Raw genomic sequence first — 17,717 nt, 5'->3', positions numbered from 1 at the left:
TTAGGATAGACCTATTGGGGATCTATATAGCTTTCTCTTAAGTTACCTGGTTTTTAAAAAATTTAGTTCCCTAATATAGTAATAAAAATGTTATAAAAGCTGTGGGAATATGGGGAAAAAGGAGAAAACTAGGATTTACTCATTCTAAATTAGATGAGCAAATGTATATTTTGGAAAATAATCTCATACATTCGTAATTAATCTAATCATTTAATCATTTATTCAACTAATGTTTGCTAAAATTCAATGATGCAAACCTCTTTTATTGAACTTAATCTGGGGAAATTCTGGGGTCTTCCGTAAAGGTCCTAAATTAGGGTTTGTATTTTTTTTTTTTTTTTTTAGGAGCAGGACATCCTACTGACTTAGGACCACTTTATTCCTTTTTTAAATATTGTTGTTTTGCAAAGGATTCTTGGATTTGGTTCATTCACAGCAGTCCTAGTCTTTCCATTTCCTTATTATTCCTCATTCTTGTTTCAGCACAGTATTTTAATTTTCTAGGGTTAGATGTCCCTTTGCATAATGGGTTGTACTTTCCACAGGATCTAAGTATAACTTAGTATCCAGACTGAAATCTTAGCAGAAGGATGCTCTACCTTGAAATTCTAGAGCTGACAATAAATTACATATCTGTCCTGTTTTTCATGAATTCATACTTCACTGACAATTGTAGCCATGCAGGCAAGTTCCTCAATGTAGGCATTTGTGATTATACTTCCTGAAACCCATGCCGTTCTATGTCTTTCTTCAAGATACTGAAACGTCTCTCTGCATGTCTCTTGGTCCATCCTAAATGTTCCTTCCTGAGATCATCTTCTCAATTACTAGATTAACTTTACTTCCTTCATGGTTTCATTAGTTCACATATGGTTTTTGCCACTCATTACCAAGTTACAACACTATGCTACCTTTTTTTGTTTGTTTAAAGGTAGGGAGCAGCTTATTTTAAATCTAAAGTGTTCCCATTCCATTCTTAAGGGGAAAGATGACAGAAATCAGGCTCATCTTTTAGAGAGCAGAAGTCTATATTCTCTACAGCAGCAGTAACCTGCTAGCAAGGAGTAGTCTCTTCCTTTCAAAGTGAACACAGGCAGGATCAGAGCCTTTATACATTTAACCATACATTTAAGCTTACATATTAGCTTCCAGAGGTATAAGTTTTGAGTGTCAAATTAAAAATATTGATCAGTCTAGTAGACCTTTGATATTCTTGAAAGACATACCTGAGAACATTGATAATAAACAATTTCCAAACGTCGCTATACTCATCTATGCCAAATAATATCAAGTATAGATATTACCTTCCAGATAGTAACCCTATTTTGTTTTTAATTATTAATTATTCCTTATAATATGTATTTAATTATTCCTTGTAATATGTATTTACAGTGGTGTAGTCAATCCTGATGCTTGCTCTTTCTCTATAGAAGCCACAATGGTCTAATTTATTTTTATTATTAATATTGTTATTATTATTATTACTATTTTGCCTTTACTGCTCCAGTCTAGTCAAAAGGACAAATCATCAAAATTTGAACAAATAAAATGATCAAAATAAACCAAACATTTTTTTGGAATGAAATGACCTTCAATCGTAGATGATAAAACACAAATATGAAAGGAGCAGGGTTCATTCATTATAGAGGCAGCATCTAATGGAGAATATCAAGTCAATCCTGCTACCTTCTACAGATACTTGGCTTGGTTCATAGTCTTGCACCAAGTCCATTATTTTACTTTCTTCAAGCTTACGATTCCTTTTTATATTTTTAATACATTATATTTCCTTGGTTTTGTTTTTACCAATAAATAAATCCATGTGCACAGGTTGTTTATTAAATTAGAGTTTCAAATCCCCATTGAGACAAATACACTGAGGAGTTAACTAAGCTCTTTTACTACCTAAACTGTTCCCTCCACCTGCCCTTTACAGAATAACTTAACGGTATGCCTCAAAAATTGAAAATTACTATCTGTAATGGGTTTTTATTTTGTTTAAAAATAAGTAAAAACATAAGTGGTAGTAGTGTACTATACAGTCATCTGCTCTGTGATAGCACAGACAGCATGTCTATTGTGATTCTGAAAATATCTGACTTCACGTAGGAAGGTGGGAAAAATTTTGCCTAGAATATTTCTTAAAGCAGGGAGAATCTCAGTCCTGTGGCTTCCTCCATTACCCAGGAGAAATTATCTTAGTGTGCTGCTAGGTTAAGAAAATCCTGATGCAACCTCTAAAGAGCCTTTTTCCTTTTAGGTAGGTCTCTCCGATCCTTCAATGGTAACAGAAAAAAATACTCATTCCTCATTTCAATTTTTTTTCTTCCATGTGAAAGAAACTCCATTATAGCAGCTCTTCTGGCCTCTCTTTATCCCCCTTTCTCTCCCTTCTTCTTGGTCGGTAGAATTGCTTATTTGATTGGTGAACTTCAAAGCAAGATTTTTGTCAATCACATTCTTTTCCCCTTCATCTTTACAGTGAGCTACTTGAAAGAAGATACACTCAGGTCTGCCACTCCATACTAGAAATTTCATAGGGCAGGCTGCCATGTTGGGAGAGCCTGCAGTTGCCACGCACTTCTTGGGCCTGGATGGGTAAATCTATCTAATGTTGTAGTTAAATGTTAGGAAGTTCATTTTTGCCACACTCACTGAAATGTTATCCCCAAATATTAACTGCATCATTAATAAAAGCGATGCCTGGTTCTTGGGCCTAGATGGATAAATCTATCTAATGCTGTAGTTAAATGTTAGGAATTTCATTTTTGTCACACTCACTGAAATGTTATCCCCAAGTATTAACTGCATCATTAATAAAAGCGACGCATGGTTTTCTATTTGTCTATTTTCTTGACTTAGTGAACCTCACTTTGTTCTTAACTACAGCAGCTAGAATGGAAGCCCCTAAAGAATAGATTAGTGGTATTTGGAACTTACCTTAGTAAAATTTCTCCAACAGGTATTGATCTTCCTGAGAAAACTCAAAGAAGTTTAATAAGTGCTCTGGATTTCTGCAGATACTTCTTTAAACCTGGTGGAAGATAACATAAATATCATATTTTAAAATCATGCTATACAAGTGAAAACAAACTTAGTATTAGACATCCCTGCCTGTTACATTCCCTCAATATAATTTAGTAATTTAAAATCACAGAACGTCTTTCACACGTGTGTGTTACATGACTAACAAATCAAGACATGGGTAAACTATAGCAAATATGTATATGTATATATTTATATATTGAATATGTATATATTTATATATTGAATATATAATATATATTGAATATTTATATATTGATATATCGAATATGTATATAAATATATATATATATATCTGTTTGATTTAGTTTACCCAACTCTAGATTTATTAGTCTTTCATTTCTTTGTTAATGTTCATTGCATTTTATTGAAATGTGTCATATGAATTTCACTGGAAAAGATTTTTATCTATAAATAGCTTATTGTACATAAATTTAAAAGACTTCCTGCTCTTAATTCTTCCCTCTGGCCATGAGCTAAAAACAATACAGATAATTATCAGTTTATTTCAACTCTAATAGTTGAAACTGACATTAAAAAACTAGAAAATATACACTGTAATTTACAAATTTCTCAGTTTGATATAGCATCACAGAAAATAAGTAAAAATAGACATTGGATTGAGAATTAGAACTGGATTCAATTCATAACCCTGCCATAATTAGCCAGATAATTTTGGGCAAGAATCCAAAACTTACTGAGTCTTAACTGCTCCACATGTAAAACAAAAAGCTTTGTGCAAAATTGCCACCAAGGACCCTTCCATCTTTCAAATTCTACGATAATTTTCCTTCTAAGGGTATGTTTTGATATGGGTAGAATGATCAGGAAGATTTTGTGGAAGCAAAACTCTCATGCTTAAATAAAGCCTGAATTTTTATACACTTATATATACCAATTGTTAACTTCTCTCTCTCGAGCATGAGTTATTTGTAGGTAAGTGATACTAAGGTGGTTGTAGTCAGTGAATTTGAGATTCGTGTATTACTTGAAAAAAATTAATTATCTACCTGATGGAGTTTAGTACAATTTTATTTTTAACTCAGAAGATTAATAACCCTTTGGAGCCTAATGACCAGTAGGTCAGTTGTCCATCCTTCAGGTATCCTGATGTTAAGGAGAAGTTGAAATTCTGAAGGGACTGGGCAAACCACTTACAAAAAATATGTAAGATAGCTTACAGAATTTAGCATGATATGATGATTTTCTTCCCCTCACATATCTTCCAAGGAAAAAGGTATTTTTGGTTGAAATATTCATATTTAATTAGTGTTCATATGTTGTTGTCTTGCAAAAACAATACATTTCCTAAAACTGAAGGGTTGAGTGATAGGTGAAATTACTACTTGCAAAGATAATTTTAAAACTGGCATATCAGATTTGTTTGCTACTATTATTAGAATAAAAGAAACTAAGCTTGCATTATACTTCTAATGTACTGGGCTAATCTCTCTACATTACTTTACAAATTAAGCTTCATGACTACTCCATAAAAATTTGGATTATAATTCTCATTTTACAGATTAAGAAACAGAGGTAAGGATGTTCAAGTCAGTTAAACAACTTAGTTTAACCCAGAAAGAGATAAGTGGCAGAACTGGCAAGTCTGTTTAATCCCCAAGCCGATACTTTTTCTTACTATGAACTATGCTATGTATCCTGGCACTACAGAAGTTGATGGCTACTTCTGGGCCCGCACATATTCAACTGAAGCAGATTCTATCAGACCTGTTGTATCTTAGCCTCTGAATGCATCAGTTGATATTGATCTTTTCATACCTGAATGCCTTGTCTAATTTCTCAGGAATCTGATTTTTGCATTCCATTTCAATTGTATGTTCAGGGGGACAAAATGATGCCTCCTCCTTCTTCTGAGTTTTCTACTTGGTATTTAATAAGTTTCAAATAAATTTGTTCATATCAGGATTCTTAGTACAGAGAACTGAGCGTGATGGGGCTGCTGGCAGGGATATAGCATCAGATTAGAAGTTCTACGACAGGTGGTTGTGATGAGAACAAGGCAGGGGGTTTGTTGGTTAGAACAAAGTGAATCATATTATACAGCTTCATTAAATGTGGGGCTGGAAGGGACTCACCAATCGATTCACTAAATATTATACTGCACAGGTGAAGGGAGTAAGATACAATATGTCCATGAACTAGAAAGCAGGTTTTAGGATTTCATTCATCTACCCAGCTTCTCAATGGTAGCACTGATTCTTCAATTGCATGTTTTAAAAAAGAAATTCACTTTTTTTTTTTTTTTTTTTTTTTGAGACAGAGTCTTACTCTGTCACTCAGGCTGGAGTGCAGTGAGGCAATCTCAGCTCACTGCAACCTCCGCCTCCTGGGTTCAAGGGATTCTCCTGCCTCAGCCTCCTGGGTAACTGGGATTACAGGCATGTGCCACGATGCCTGGCTAATTTTTGTAATTTTAGTAGAGATGAGGTTTTGCCGTATTGTCCAGGCTGGTCTCAAACTCCTGACTTCAGGTAATCCACCTGTCTCAGCCTCCCGAAGTGCAAGGATTACAGGCGTGAGCCACTGTGCCCGGCCAAGAAATTCACTTCTCTAGGCTTCAATGTGCCAATCACATTGTGCACATTAAGACTCAGGGAGCATAGGTTACAGAAGACCTTGGAGTCAGACCAACCTAAGGTCAGCAGCCCCACTTCCTGGTTGTAGAACTTTTCTATGGGTCACTATCCTAATTTATGAAACAGGATAGTGAGAGGTCCATCCCTTTTGTGCTGCTTTGGGATTTAATGAAGAAATTTCTATAGGATACTTTGCATCAGGGTCTGTCCCAGAGTAAGCATATATAGACATATCCAGGTATTGTCAGCATCCTCACCATCATTATAATTTATTTTCTGTGGGAATAATATAATGGAATATCCTCTGTAAATTGTATTTTCCTTTGGAAATATAAATCTCAATAAAAAGAGATTATGACTGAAGTACTAACAAAAGAGACTAAATTAACCAGGATTGTCATGGTAACTTTATTTTACTCACCAATGAAATGGGAAAGACACAAATCTGTATACATATTTGAAATTAAATGTTCAATACCCTAAAATAATAGGCTTGGAAATGAATCCTTTTGCTCAGAACAGCCTAAAGCAATTGCACTCAAAGGCAGAAGTTCTTATAGCTTCTCATAGCTAAATGTTGTAACTAAAACAAATGATTTTACATGACAAAAAAGGGGAAAGGTCACTTGTTCTCTTAATTATAATAAGTTAATGTGAAGGAATGTCCATTTGGACTCTGCTGTTAGAAGCTCAGTTATGCAATATTCATATAAAAATAGTTCCAAATCAATACAACATGTTTTAAATTTACATTAATATTTAAATTAATGAGCAGCTCAATGTGAATTATGGCGCTTTAGATGTTTAGGACAACATCTCTTCTTGCCAACTTGGAACAGAGTCTATTGACTCACCTTCATCGTTTCATAAACAGTTTCCAGACTCCATGTATTTTCATTGCCAGCGGATTTTTCAGACTGATGAAGGGGCCGTATTGACATCACCAGGGAATAATGTTGGCCCTATCCACTAAAGTTATAAAATGCAGCTAGCAAGTGAACATACCTCTGAAGGACAGTTTGCCACAGATGATTCTCATGTCTCGGGTTGCTTTAGAATTAGAGCTTATTCCTTTTTTTCTCCTATGGATTTTTTCATCAAATATTTCTAGAGCACCTATTCTGGAAAGAACACTGTGCTAAAAGCAACACAGATCCTACTTCAAGGAACCCACCCTCTATTGAATGAGGTAGTAATGTATATAAACAATTATAGAATAATATGACATATTCTCGGATTAAACAATGTATGTATTAGGTGCTATTGGAGGTACCTAGATAAGACTGAGGAGGATCAAGGACAACTTTCTGAAGAAATTAGGCTTTAAAACCAAGTAGGCATTAGTTAATTAAGGAAGTATAGAAGATCTCACTAGTCAGAGGGAAGACCCCGTAAAAGAGCCTGATATCTTCCCTTCAATGAACAAGAAATTCAGAATGATTAGTGTGATAGGTGGCAAGTATGTGACTGTGTGTGAGTTTATGTGTGTTTAGTGTGTAGGTACACATGCTTACCTAGAAGTGTGAATGTAACAAATTGACATCCATGATTAGGCAGACCAATTAATGAGCTATGTCATATGTCATAAGGAGTTTGAACATGATCCTTAAAATTATGCAGATGCAGAAGTTCTGATGGATTTTAAGTAAGCTTGATTCTAAAAGTATTGCTCTGGCAATAGCACAGAGAATGGATGAAAGGTGAGTGGTTTTTTTCCATAAAGGTGAGGAGTTTTTTGTCAGATGTCAAAAGAAGACTTAGTAAATCCACGCTTGAATTCATATGACATCAGATGCAAGACACAGGTAGCGGAGAATGTCATAGAAGCTTAGCAATTCTAAATCTCATGGCAAAATGAAATAGGCAATGAAAATTAGAATTAGCAGTGCTGTATCTGAGTTCTACCACCCTCACTCACTTATGAAAAACAATAAACTGAGCACTAACTATGCACCAGGGATAGTATTAGATCCAGTGACAGAGTAACGAATAGGCTAGGTAAGGTCCCAGCTCTCAAGATATCTATATTTTCTTGAAAGCATGAGAAAGAACAATTCTTGAGAAACATTTCTTGATAAATGAGACAGAACAATTAAGCAAATACAAATATTTACAGATTAGGGTAAAAATTATTGAGAAATAAACAGGGTGATGTGATAATGACTAGGATGGGGTCAGACAGGGCTGCTTAATTGAAGAGCATAAGCTTTGGATTGGGGATTCGAATCCCAGCTCTGCTATTTCTCTATTATGCTGTGTTGGCAAGATCTTGTGCCTCAGGTTCCTCTGCTGTAAATTGAAGCTAACTATTCCACTTCATAGTCTTATTTTGAGGACTAAATCAGTTAATAAATACACAAAGATAGGCTGGGCGCGGTGGCTCACGCCTGTAATCCCAGCACTTTGGGAGGCCGAGGTGGGCGGATCACGAGGTCGCAATCGAGACCATCCTGGTGAACACGGTGAAACCCCATCTCTACTAAAAATACAAAAAATTAGCCGGGCGTGGTGGCGGGCGCCTGTAGTCCCAGCCACTCAGGAGGCTGAGGCAGGAGAATGGCGTGAACCTGGGAGGCGGAGGTTGCAGTGAGCCGAGATTGCACCACTGCACTCCAGCCTGGGTGACAGAGCGAGATTCTGTCTCAAAATAAATAAATAAAATAAATAAATAAATAAATACACAAAGATTAGCCCAGTGCTTAGCAAATAGAAATGCTCAAAATTACTATTAGTATAGTCATAGTTACCATTATTACTTTATTAGTATTATTTCTCTTCTACAAATAGATCGGCAATGGAAGGACTAGTTGAAAGGTGAAATTTGAGCTTAAACCTGAAGAACGAGAAAGAGCCAGACATGGGTAAAGCCTTAGGAAACATATTCATGCCATTTCCTAACAAAGCCAACAACAGTGCAAAATTTCTGAAGTGACCTTAATGTTAAAATGTCTTCAACTTATTAGAAACTACTTCAGTATTATTATGTAAGTTTCAGCTACTTTTGCTTTGACTCCAGGAAAGGAAGGGTCACTTATCTAAATTAAGAATCCAGGCCAGGCATGATATCTCATGCCTGTAACCTCAGCACTTTGGTAGGCCAAAGCAAGAGGGCAGCTTGAACCAGGAGTTCAAGATCAGCCTGGGCAATATAGTGAGACCCCATCACTTAAAAAAGGAAAATAGCCAGGTTTGGTGGCACCTGCCTATAGTCCAAGTTACTTGGGAGGCTGAGTGGGGAGGGTCGTTAGAGCCCAGAAGATAGAGGCTGCAGTAAGCTTTGATGGTGCTACTGCTCTGCAGCCTGGGCAACAGAGCAAGGCCCTGTCTCAAAAGAAAAAAAAAAAAGAAACCATATTTGCTAGGATTATATAAAAAAGTCATGTTTGAAAGATAGCTACTAATACTTATTTTTTTCATTTTTAATCAACACCAGGCAGCCAATGATCATAGCTAATATCAGAAACTGTCATTTTCCAGCAAATAAATGTGTCAATGATTGGGATGATAGAAATTAATGGTGTTCAACATATATGGATTGACAAACATATTTGAGATACTACTCACAATCAGATTAAGACCATTTAAGAATCTAGTGAGGCCAGAGGCATGTATCTTTAAGTTAGGGATGACACCCAAAACTTTGATCTGTAACTGGTTCTCTGTCTAGCCATGGGTGAGAAGAACACTGATTGATCCAACCATAAGGTTGGAATGCTGTCTGCTGAAAGGTGGCATTTTGAAAACCTAAAAAAAAAAAAAATGAAAAAAAAAAAGGTGGAATTTTGTTGCACTTAGAACAGGTTATAAAAACTGTTGCTTGCTTGCTCACTATTGAAAGCATGTTTGTCTAATACAACTTTGTGTTTACCAAAATTAAGTACTGAGGGCATAGCTAACACTATGGGCTCAGGCTTCTTTGCGATTATTATTTACCAAAAATAAGTCTGGCCGGGCGCAGTGGCTCAGGCTTGTAATCCCAGCACTTTGGGAGGTTGAGGTGGGTGGATCACTACGTCAGAAGTTCAAGACCAGCCTGGACAAGATGGTGAAACCCCGTCTCTACTAAAAATACAAAAATTAGCTGGGCATGGTGGCAGGTACCTGTAATCCCAGCTACTGAGGAGACTGAGGCAGAGAATTGCTTGAACCCAGGAGGTGGAGGTTGTAGTGAGCCAAGATCATGCCACTGCACTCCAGGCAGGACTCAGTCTCAAAACAACAACAACAACAACAACAAAAACAAAAACAAACAAACAACAACAACAAAAAACGATTGCTGTGTGTTGTGCAGGGCCAAAGAAGCTTAGATCAGTTTGCAATACTTAACCTGTCCAAGGACAAACAAAAAACCATTGCTTCTGGAGTATGATAAAGACATTGCTAGAAATTGAAATTAAGAGAGCTAGACAGAAATCAAACAATGCAGGAACTTGCAGCTCCTGACAGCATTGCTGGATTTCATTCTCATTGCAATGAAATCTTCTAAGATATAAGTGGAGAGAGCCATTGATATGAGTTTTTTAAAGATGATAATAACCAGTGTATAGAAAATGGATTGTAAAGGTAAGATTGAGTACAGAGAGGAAAGTTCAGGAATATTTCAGAAATCTGGGAAAGAGTGATAAAGGTTTCAAACATAGCCGTGGAAATGGACACAGAAATGTAGATCGGTTTTGAAATATGTTTTGGAAGAAATCTTAATAGGATTTGCTTGTGGATTAGAAGTAAAAAATACCACAAGAAAAGATTCAAGTGTAGGACTACTGTTGGGAAATTTTAATGCTGAATGTGGTTAGTTGAGGTGGTCTATGTCTGAGAGTTGAGGTGCATCCTTATCGCTAATAGGAGCCTCTCTCAATGACAGAGAAAGAAATGTAAGTCTCCTGTTGACTTCTATGAGGAGCCATGCAGAAATCTGCCATTTCCAATGACAGGACTTTCAACAGAGGCTACTTTTGGAGAATGCATGCCCTTTGGAGTCACGTGAGATGCCTTGCTTACATAGAGAGGCTATTTTTTTTCATAAATAAATAGGAAGATCTAAATGGGAAATCTCAGTGTTTCATATTTATTTCAAATTCATTGAGCCTTACTGTTCCCTTGTAGAAAATGAATGACCAAGAAAAGGGCCTCTATTATTATCTGTTATCAGAAAGAAGTTGGTATTAATTACACTTGCTCTTAGCCAAAAGGCTGAGAAGCGATATTCATCAAAAGCTATGGAGCTTCAAAATAATCTTGGATTTGAGTTCAGTGTATGAATATGTTTTCATAGTCACTGATTTAGTCAGTCAGTCAGTCCATCTGTCAGTCTATCAGTCAGCCATTCCCTTAATAAACATTTACTTGAATTAGCTATGCACTGGGCCAGGTGTTGGTGATGAGTCTTTTGTAACTTCTCTTCTGCCTGTACATTTTCTAAATTTTTAGTCTATTAAACAGCAACAAAAAGTATCTCAAGCAGAATTCATAAAACTGATTTCACTACACTCTACATTGACTCTAGAACTACAGCAAAATTTAGTAACCAAAACAATACAGTTAATTACTTTTATGTTGACCAATAAAAACTTTCATCCTTTAGAATATCAAGAAAAAATTTTTACTTATTCTTCCAAATTCTAATTGTGAATTTGCTTGAAATTTTTTAAAGAAAGGAATTAATCATTATGTAAAAATGTCATGATCTTTATACATGTTAACAAATATGTAACACAGACAGTGACAGGGTTTGTAGACAGACATTACTAAAAGTGAAATATTTTTATACATATTTTAAAAGAATTTGCTTTGCATAGTAAGAACTAAAATGAGAACATTTATACCCAAACTTGATATTCCACTCTTCCATGGCCTGTGAAGGGTTGGAAAGATAGTTCAGTATTCTGTGCCACAATATTTTTATCTAAAGTGGAGTTAAATCTATGTAGTCACTTTATCCTGATTTATTTTAACATGAGAATTACAAGTCTGGTGTCTAGGAAGCCTGCTAGGCTCTCTGGTTTTTATGTCAAAATAAAGAGACCATATCATTACTATCACCTGAAGTAAAAAGAAATTAAGAGATGAATTGCCTAAAAGAACATATTCACATCATTATCAGTTCAACGGTACAGTATAATACTGCCACACATTGTGTGATTTTTTTTTTCATATTTGCCTTTAGCTATTGGAGACAACTAAAGTTGTTGACAAGTTGCATGCATATTTTAATCCACATCATCATACTCCTTCTGTGACTTCTCTAAGGCAGGCAAGAATAGTCGGCCACTGGAATAAGTCTTTCTGGATTAATATTTAATAATTGAGGTATTGTACATTTCCTGAGGATTTATGAGCTGGTTAAAAAATTAGTAATCTCACAAGTACTCGGGTGGTATCACTTTGTAATTTTCCCCCAGAGAATAACTTTGATAATCACTTCTGTCATAATTTAAAAATGAAAGAGAAGTGATTATCAGTTTAAATACAGAATATTTTATGGTTTATTTGCATTTGGAGGGCTCAGAGACTAATGGTTTCCATTTAGACAATTCATAAATGTGAAAAAGGTAACCGGATAATAGCAGCATGAGGGGGGTAATTCCTAAAACTTTCTGCATGAAGTGTATTAAATAGCTTCTTTTCAAAGACATATTAATATATTTTAATGTTTTTATGATGCCACCTTAGTAACTCAAAAAGAACAAATACTACCACAAATAAAAGTTGATATGTCTGTGGGGGAAAATTGAGACCTGTGATGAGCCGAAAAGTAAGCTTAGTGCAAATAGACCATGAATGAGTGACAAAATGCTACTCGTTATAGTGGGCTGATTCTGTACTCCATACACTCTCATTATGTATTCTGCTAATAGCACAAGGAAGTGAAAATAACAGTTAGCTCTGTAAAGAGCTGGGTGCAACATTAAGATTTAATTAAACCTTGTTTTACTTGGGCAAGCTAGTCATGCAGTGATGTCACAGGAGAACAGAACCCAACACTCTGATGACGAGGAGCAAAACGACGTGTAGCTGAAATGCCAGTGCACATAGCTAATGTAAACAAGTTGAGGGGAGCAAGGGAAACAGTGCAGTAAACTGAAACCATGCCACATGAGTCATGCTGGAAGGATGTGAGGGTGTTGAGTCTGTAGAAAGCAAACAGACTTTGAGAGGACTGGGCAGGAATCAGGGTTTCTGGGTTATTCTGGTAAACTATGATTCAAACTCTTTTGTGTACCTCATGGTATAGAACAGGAAACAAAGGTAGGGATGACAGGAAACAGGAAATGCAATTTCGGCTCAACATAAAAAAATTCTACCTGTCAAAACTATCCAAGAGTAGAATAGACTGTCGTTGAAGGTAATCAGTTTATAATCATTTGAGGTATTCAAGTATTGACTGCACAACCGCTTGGTAGTTATTTCCCTTTTCTTTCTTTTCTTCTTTTTTTTTTTTTTGACGGAGTCTCAATCTGTTGCCCAGGCTGGAGTGCAGTGGTGCAGTCTTGGCTTGCTACAAACTCCGCCTCCCAGATTCAAGCAATCCTCCTGCCTCAGCCTCTCAAGTAGCTGGGACTACAGGCACGTGCCACCACATCCGGCTAATGTTTTGCATTTTTAGTAGAGATGGGGTTTCACTGTGTTAGCCAGGATGGTCTCAATCTCCTGGGCTCGTGATTCACCCGCCTCGGCCTCCCAAAGTGCTGGGATTACAGGGGTAAGCCACCACGCCCGGCCGGTAGTTACTTTCTAACTAGGTATAGTGCCATTCTCAGAATCCAATGAGTCATACCAGTTGGGTGTTAAATTAATGAAGAAGAGGTAGTCAAATTATGAATCTATATAAATTGCACTTACTTACATAGTAGAATTTGAGGCGGTGTGATACTCATTTTATCTGTCAGCTTGACTGGGGTAAATGATACACAGATAGCTGGTAAAACATTATTTCTGGGTGTGTCTGTGAGGGTGTTTCTGGGGAAAGTTAGCATTAAAAAGGTAGCTCTCTCACTTATAAAAATATTATTTTTAATTAACATATAATAATTGAATGTATTTATGGGGTACAGAGTGATATTTTGATGCATGTATACAATGTGTAATGATCAAATAAGGGTAATTACCATATCTACAACCTTGAACACTGATTATTTCTTTATGTTGGGATCATTCAGAATCTTGTATTAGTCTGTTCTCATGGTGCTATGAAGAAATACCCAAGACTGGGTAATTTATAAAGGAAAGAGGTTTAATTGACTCACTGTTCTGCATGGCTGGGGAGGACTCAGGAAACTTACTATCATGGTGGAAGACACCTCTTCACAGGGTGGCAGGAGACAGAACGAGCTGAGCAAAGGAGGAAAAGCCCCTTATAAAACCATCAGATCTCATGAGAACTTACTCACTATCATGAGAACAACATGGAGGTAACCAACTCCATGATTCAATTACCTTCTACCAGGTCCCTCCCATGATGTGGGGATTATGGGAACTACAATTCAAGCTAAGATTTGGGTTGGGACACAGCCAAACTGTATCACCTGTCTTCTAGCTATTTGAAAATATAAAATAAATTACTGTTAACTATACTGTTATAGAGCACTAGAACTCATTTCTCCTATCTTGTAATTTTGTATCCATTAACCAATTGTTCACTATTCTTCCCTTCCCCATCCCCTACCCAGACTCTAGGAACCACTATTCTACTCTCTACTGCTACAGGATCAACTTTTTTAGCTTTCATATATAAGTGAGACCATGTAGTACTTACTATGTCTCACCCCAGTTAGAGTGACAATTATCAAAAAGACAAAAAAAAAAAAATAGCAAATGTTGGTGAGGACATGGAGAAAAGGGAATTCTTATACACTGTTGGTGGGAATGTTAATTAGTATAGCCATTATGGAAAACAGTATAGAGGTTTCTCCAAAAGCTAAAAATAGAACTACCATATGGTCTAGCAATCCCACTACTTGGTATACATCCAAAGGAAAGAAAATCAGTATGTCAAAGATGTATCTGCATTCCCATGTTTCTTGCAACACTATTTACAATAGCCAAGATATAAAATCAACCTACATGTCCATCAATAGATGAATGAATGAAGAAAATGCAGCATATATACACAATGAAATACTATTTATCTATAAAAAAAGAATGAAATACTGTCATTGACTGAAACATGGATGGGCGTGGAGGATATTACAGTAGGTAAAATAAGCAAGGCACAGAAAGTGATTAACATTTGAATGAGTAGACTGAGCAAAGAAACCTCCCGTCTCCAGAGTGGGCAGGCATCATCCAACTGGTTGAATGGCCTAATAGAACCACAAGGTGGAAGAAGGTTGAATTCTGTCTCTCTTCTTGAGCTGAGACATGCGTCTTCTCCTGCCATCAGGTATCAGAACTTCTGGTTCATGGATCTTCGAACGCTGAGACTTAACACCAGTAGCCCCAAACCCTGCCATTCTTCAGACTGGGACTGAGTTATGCCACCAGCTTTCCAGGTTATCCAGCTTGCAGGAAGCATATTGTGGGACTTCCTAGTTTCCATAATTACATAAGACAATTCCCATAATATTAATAAATCCTGCATACATGTTCATTTTTATATATTCTATTGGTTCAGCTTCTCTGGAGAACCCTACTGAATACAGGTAAGATTAACAGCATTGACCCAAGTGCCGTAACATGTAAATTAACACTTGAGAAGCAATTTCTGTGATGAAGCTTTTTCTATATTTTGTGACCTTTAAAAATTGAATGCACTTTAGCAGTATATTAGTTTCCTAGGGTGGCCATAACAAAGTGTCACAAATGAGGTGGCTTAAAACAGCAGCAATTTATTCTCTTACAGTTCCTGGAGGTCAGAAGCCAAAAAGTAAAACATGGCCAGGCCACAATCTCTCTGAAGGCTCTATGGGGGAATCTTTCCTTGTCTCTTCTTGCTTTTAGTAAATCCAAGCGTCCCTTGGTTTGTGGCACTTTAACTTCAATTTCTGCCTCCATCTCCATATGGCCTTCTTCTCTCTATGTGTGTCTTCCTGTATGTCTAATTTTTATTTTAGTTCATTTTTTCAAGACACCAGTCATTGGAGTTAGGGCCCACCTAAATCCTAATCTCATTTTAACCTGATTGTATCTGCAAAGACTCTATTTTCAAATAAGGACACATTTATAACTACCAGGGGTTAGAACTTTAACATATGTTTTTTGAAAACACAATTCAACTCACAACAAGCAACGTTACATCTTTTTATCATCAACACTTGTGTAAATTAAGGTATCTAATTTTTATTTTAAAAGTATTCTTCCTTTCCTGGACTTTATCTCCCTGTGTTTTATTCTTTCCACTTTCCAAGCTAATGAAGCTAAAGCACATTTAACTCTCTGAACACATTATCTTCTTTTACATAATTGTTCATGGATTGGAGCATTCTGCCTTGTCCATGTCAATACTTTCTAGTTGTTCTACAACTTTTAGCTACGTTATCTATTTCTTATATCTGTTAGGCAAAATAGAGTTTCCTTCATCTTCTGTTCTCATTATAGCATCTGCATATATCTTCACTAAGCCAGTTGTCAAGCCATATCATTAACATTTATTTCTCTCTCTCTCTCTCTCTCTCTGAAACAGTAAGTTATTTAAACGCAGGGACCATGTTTATCAGACATAGATATTTAGTGAATTAATGGACGACTGAGTAGGTACACTTATGACCCATGCAAGTGTCTGAAAGAATCTGAATATATGAGGTGTTCTGGATATTAAAACAAGAATAGCATAGAGAGTGAAGGCCACCAAAAATATCTCACTTTCAATTTTTTTATGAACTCCTCCTCTTGCTATAATCAAACAATATATAAGGGAATCCTTACTCCTTAAGTTCAGTTTTATTAGTGGGTATGCGGAATTATTCTGATTAATCATCTTTATATATTCATTCATATTATTTAATTATACATACACATATTTGTGAGATGCTACAACATATAAAAGTTTTTAATGTAGAAAAGCCTTGGACTTTTTGTTTGTACATTTTAAAGTAATATTAAGCATATTATTTATGAGTGAAAAATTGCAGTTGTCGAGTTATTTTTAAAATTGTAAATATGACCTGGCATGGTGGCTCACACCTGTAATCCTAGCACTTTAGGAGGCCGAAGTGGGAGGATCACCTGAGGTCAGGTGTTCGAGACCAGCCGGGTCAACATGGTGAAACCCCATCTCTACTGAAAATACCAAAACCAGCCAGGCATGGTAGCAGGTGCCTGTAGTCCCAGCTACTCAGGGGACTGAGGCAGGAGAATCTCTTGAACCTGGGAGGTGGAGGTTGCAGTGAGCTGAGATTGTGCCATTGCACTCCAGCCTGGGGGACAAGAGCGAGACTTTGTCTCAAAAAAAAAAAGACATTATAAATACGTGGGATTGTGTGACTCTTAACTGAGGAACAGTTTCCAATAAGTATTGATAATGATCAGATGAGTGACTTCATTTCCAGTGGTCAGGTCACTGTTATCTGATACATTTTTATTGCTGGTATTGTTGTGTAGAAGAGAGAGAGTGATAGGGAGGAAGGAAAAAAGGAGGAAAGGAAGAGAAGATAAGAAATAAAGTAAAAATCTTAGATACCCCCAATTATCTTAACGCTTTATCATACATCACTGTCTGCTGACTGGCTGGATGGCTTACACAAACAACAACAACAAAAACGTTCTTAGTGGATACAATTCTGCAGTCCTTGGTGCTTCAGATGGGAAAACCTAACCTGGTATTTTTCCTTGCTGTGTTTTAGTATGTACACAGAGGATGCTGCTGGGGATCCTGTTACATTTTATATTTAAGGGCACCTATAATGTTTTCAAAGGTCTTAAGACTGCTAAATGATTTCTAAATATTAAGTTTGTGGTTACTGGGAACATTTGCTTAGCAAGGACACAATTGAAACATTTTAGTAAAGCTTTTAATAATGGTTTCAGAAGATCACACACACACACACACACACACACACACACACACACACAGTAAGCCAATGGGTATTATTATCCATAAGGCCAGTAGGCTAGAGTTTGAGAAGATTGAGAAAATAA

At 36.4% G+C, this 17,717-nt stretch overlaps 1 protein-coding gene across 10 annotated transcripts in view; it reads right to left on the bottom strand.

Annotated features, from left to right (window-relative positions):
* Positions 1-17,717, bottom strand: part of LRRC4C (leucine rich repeat containing 4C) — a 1,316,491-nt gene that overhangs the window by 205,007 nt on the left and 1,093,767 nt on the right. For all 10 annotated transcript variants that reach the window (XM_050758335.1, XM_050758338.1, XM_050758336.1 and 7 more), the window contains one exon: positions 2,941-3,034. The gene's annotated coding sequence lies outside the window, so the exon portion shown is untranslated. The remainder of the gene's footprint in view (positions 1-2,940; positions 3,035-17,717) is intronic.

Source organism: Macaca thibetana, chromosome 14, assembly GCF_024542745.1.
Source record: "Macaca thibetana thibetana isolate TM-01 chromosome 14, ASM2454274v1, whole genome shotgun sequence".
NCBI classification, from domain to species: domain Eukaryota; kingdom Metazoa; phylum Chordata; class Mammalia; order Primates; family Cercopithecidae; genus Macaca; species Macaca thibetana.
This window is presented reverse-complemented; position numbering and strand designations above follow the sequence as displayed.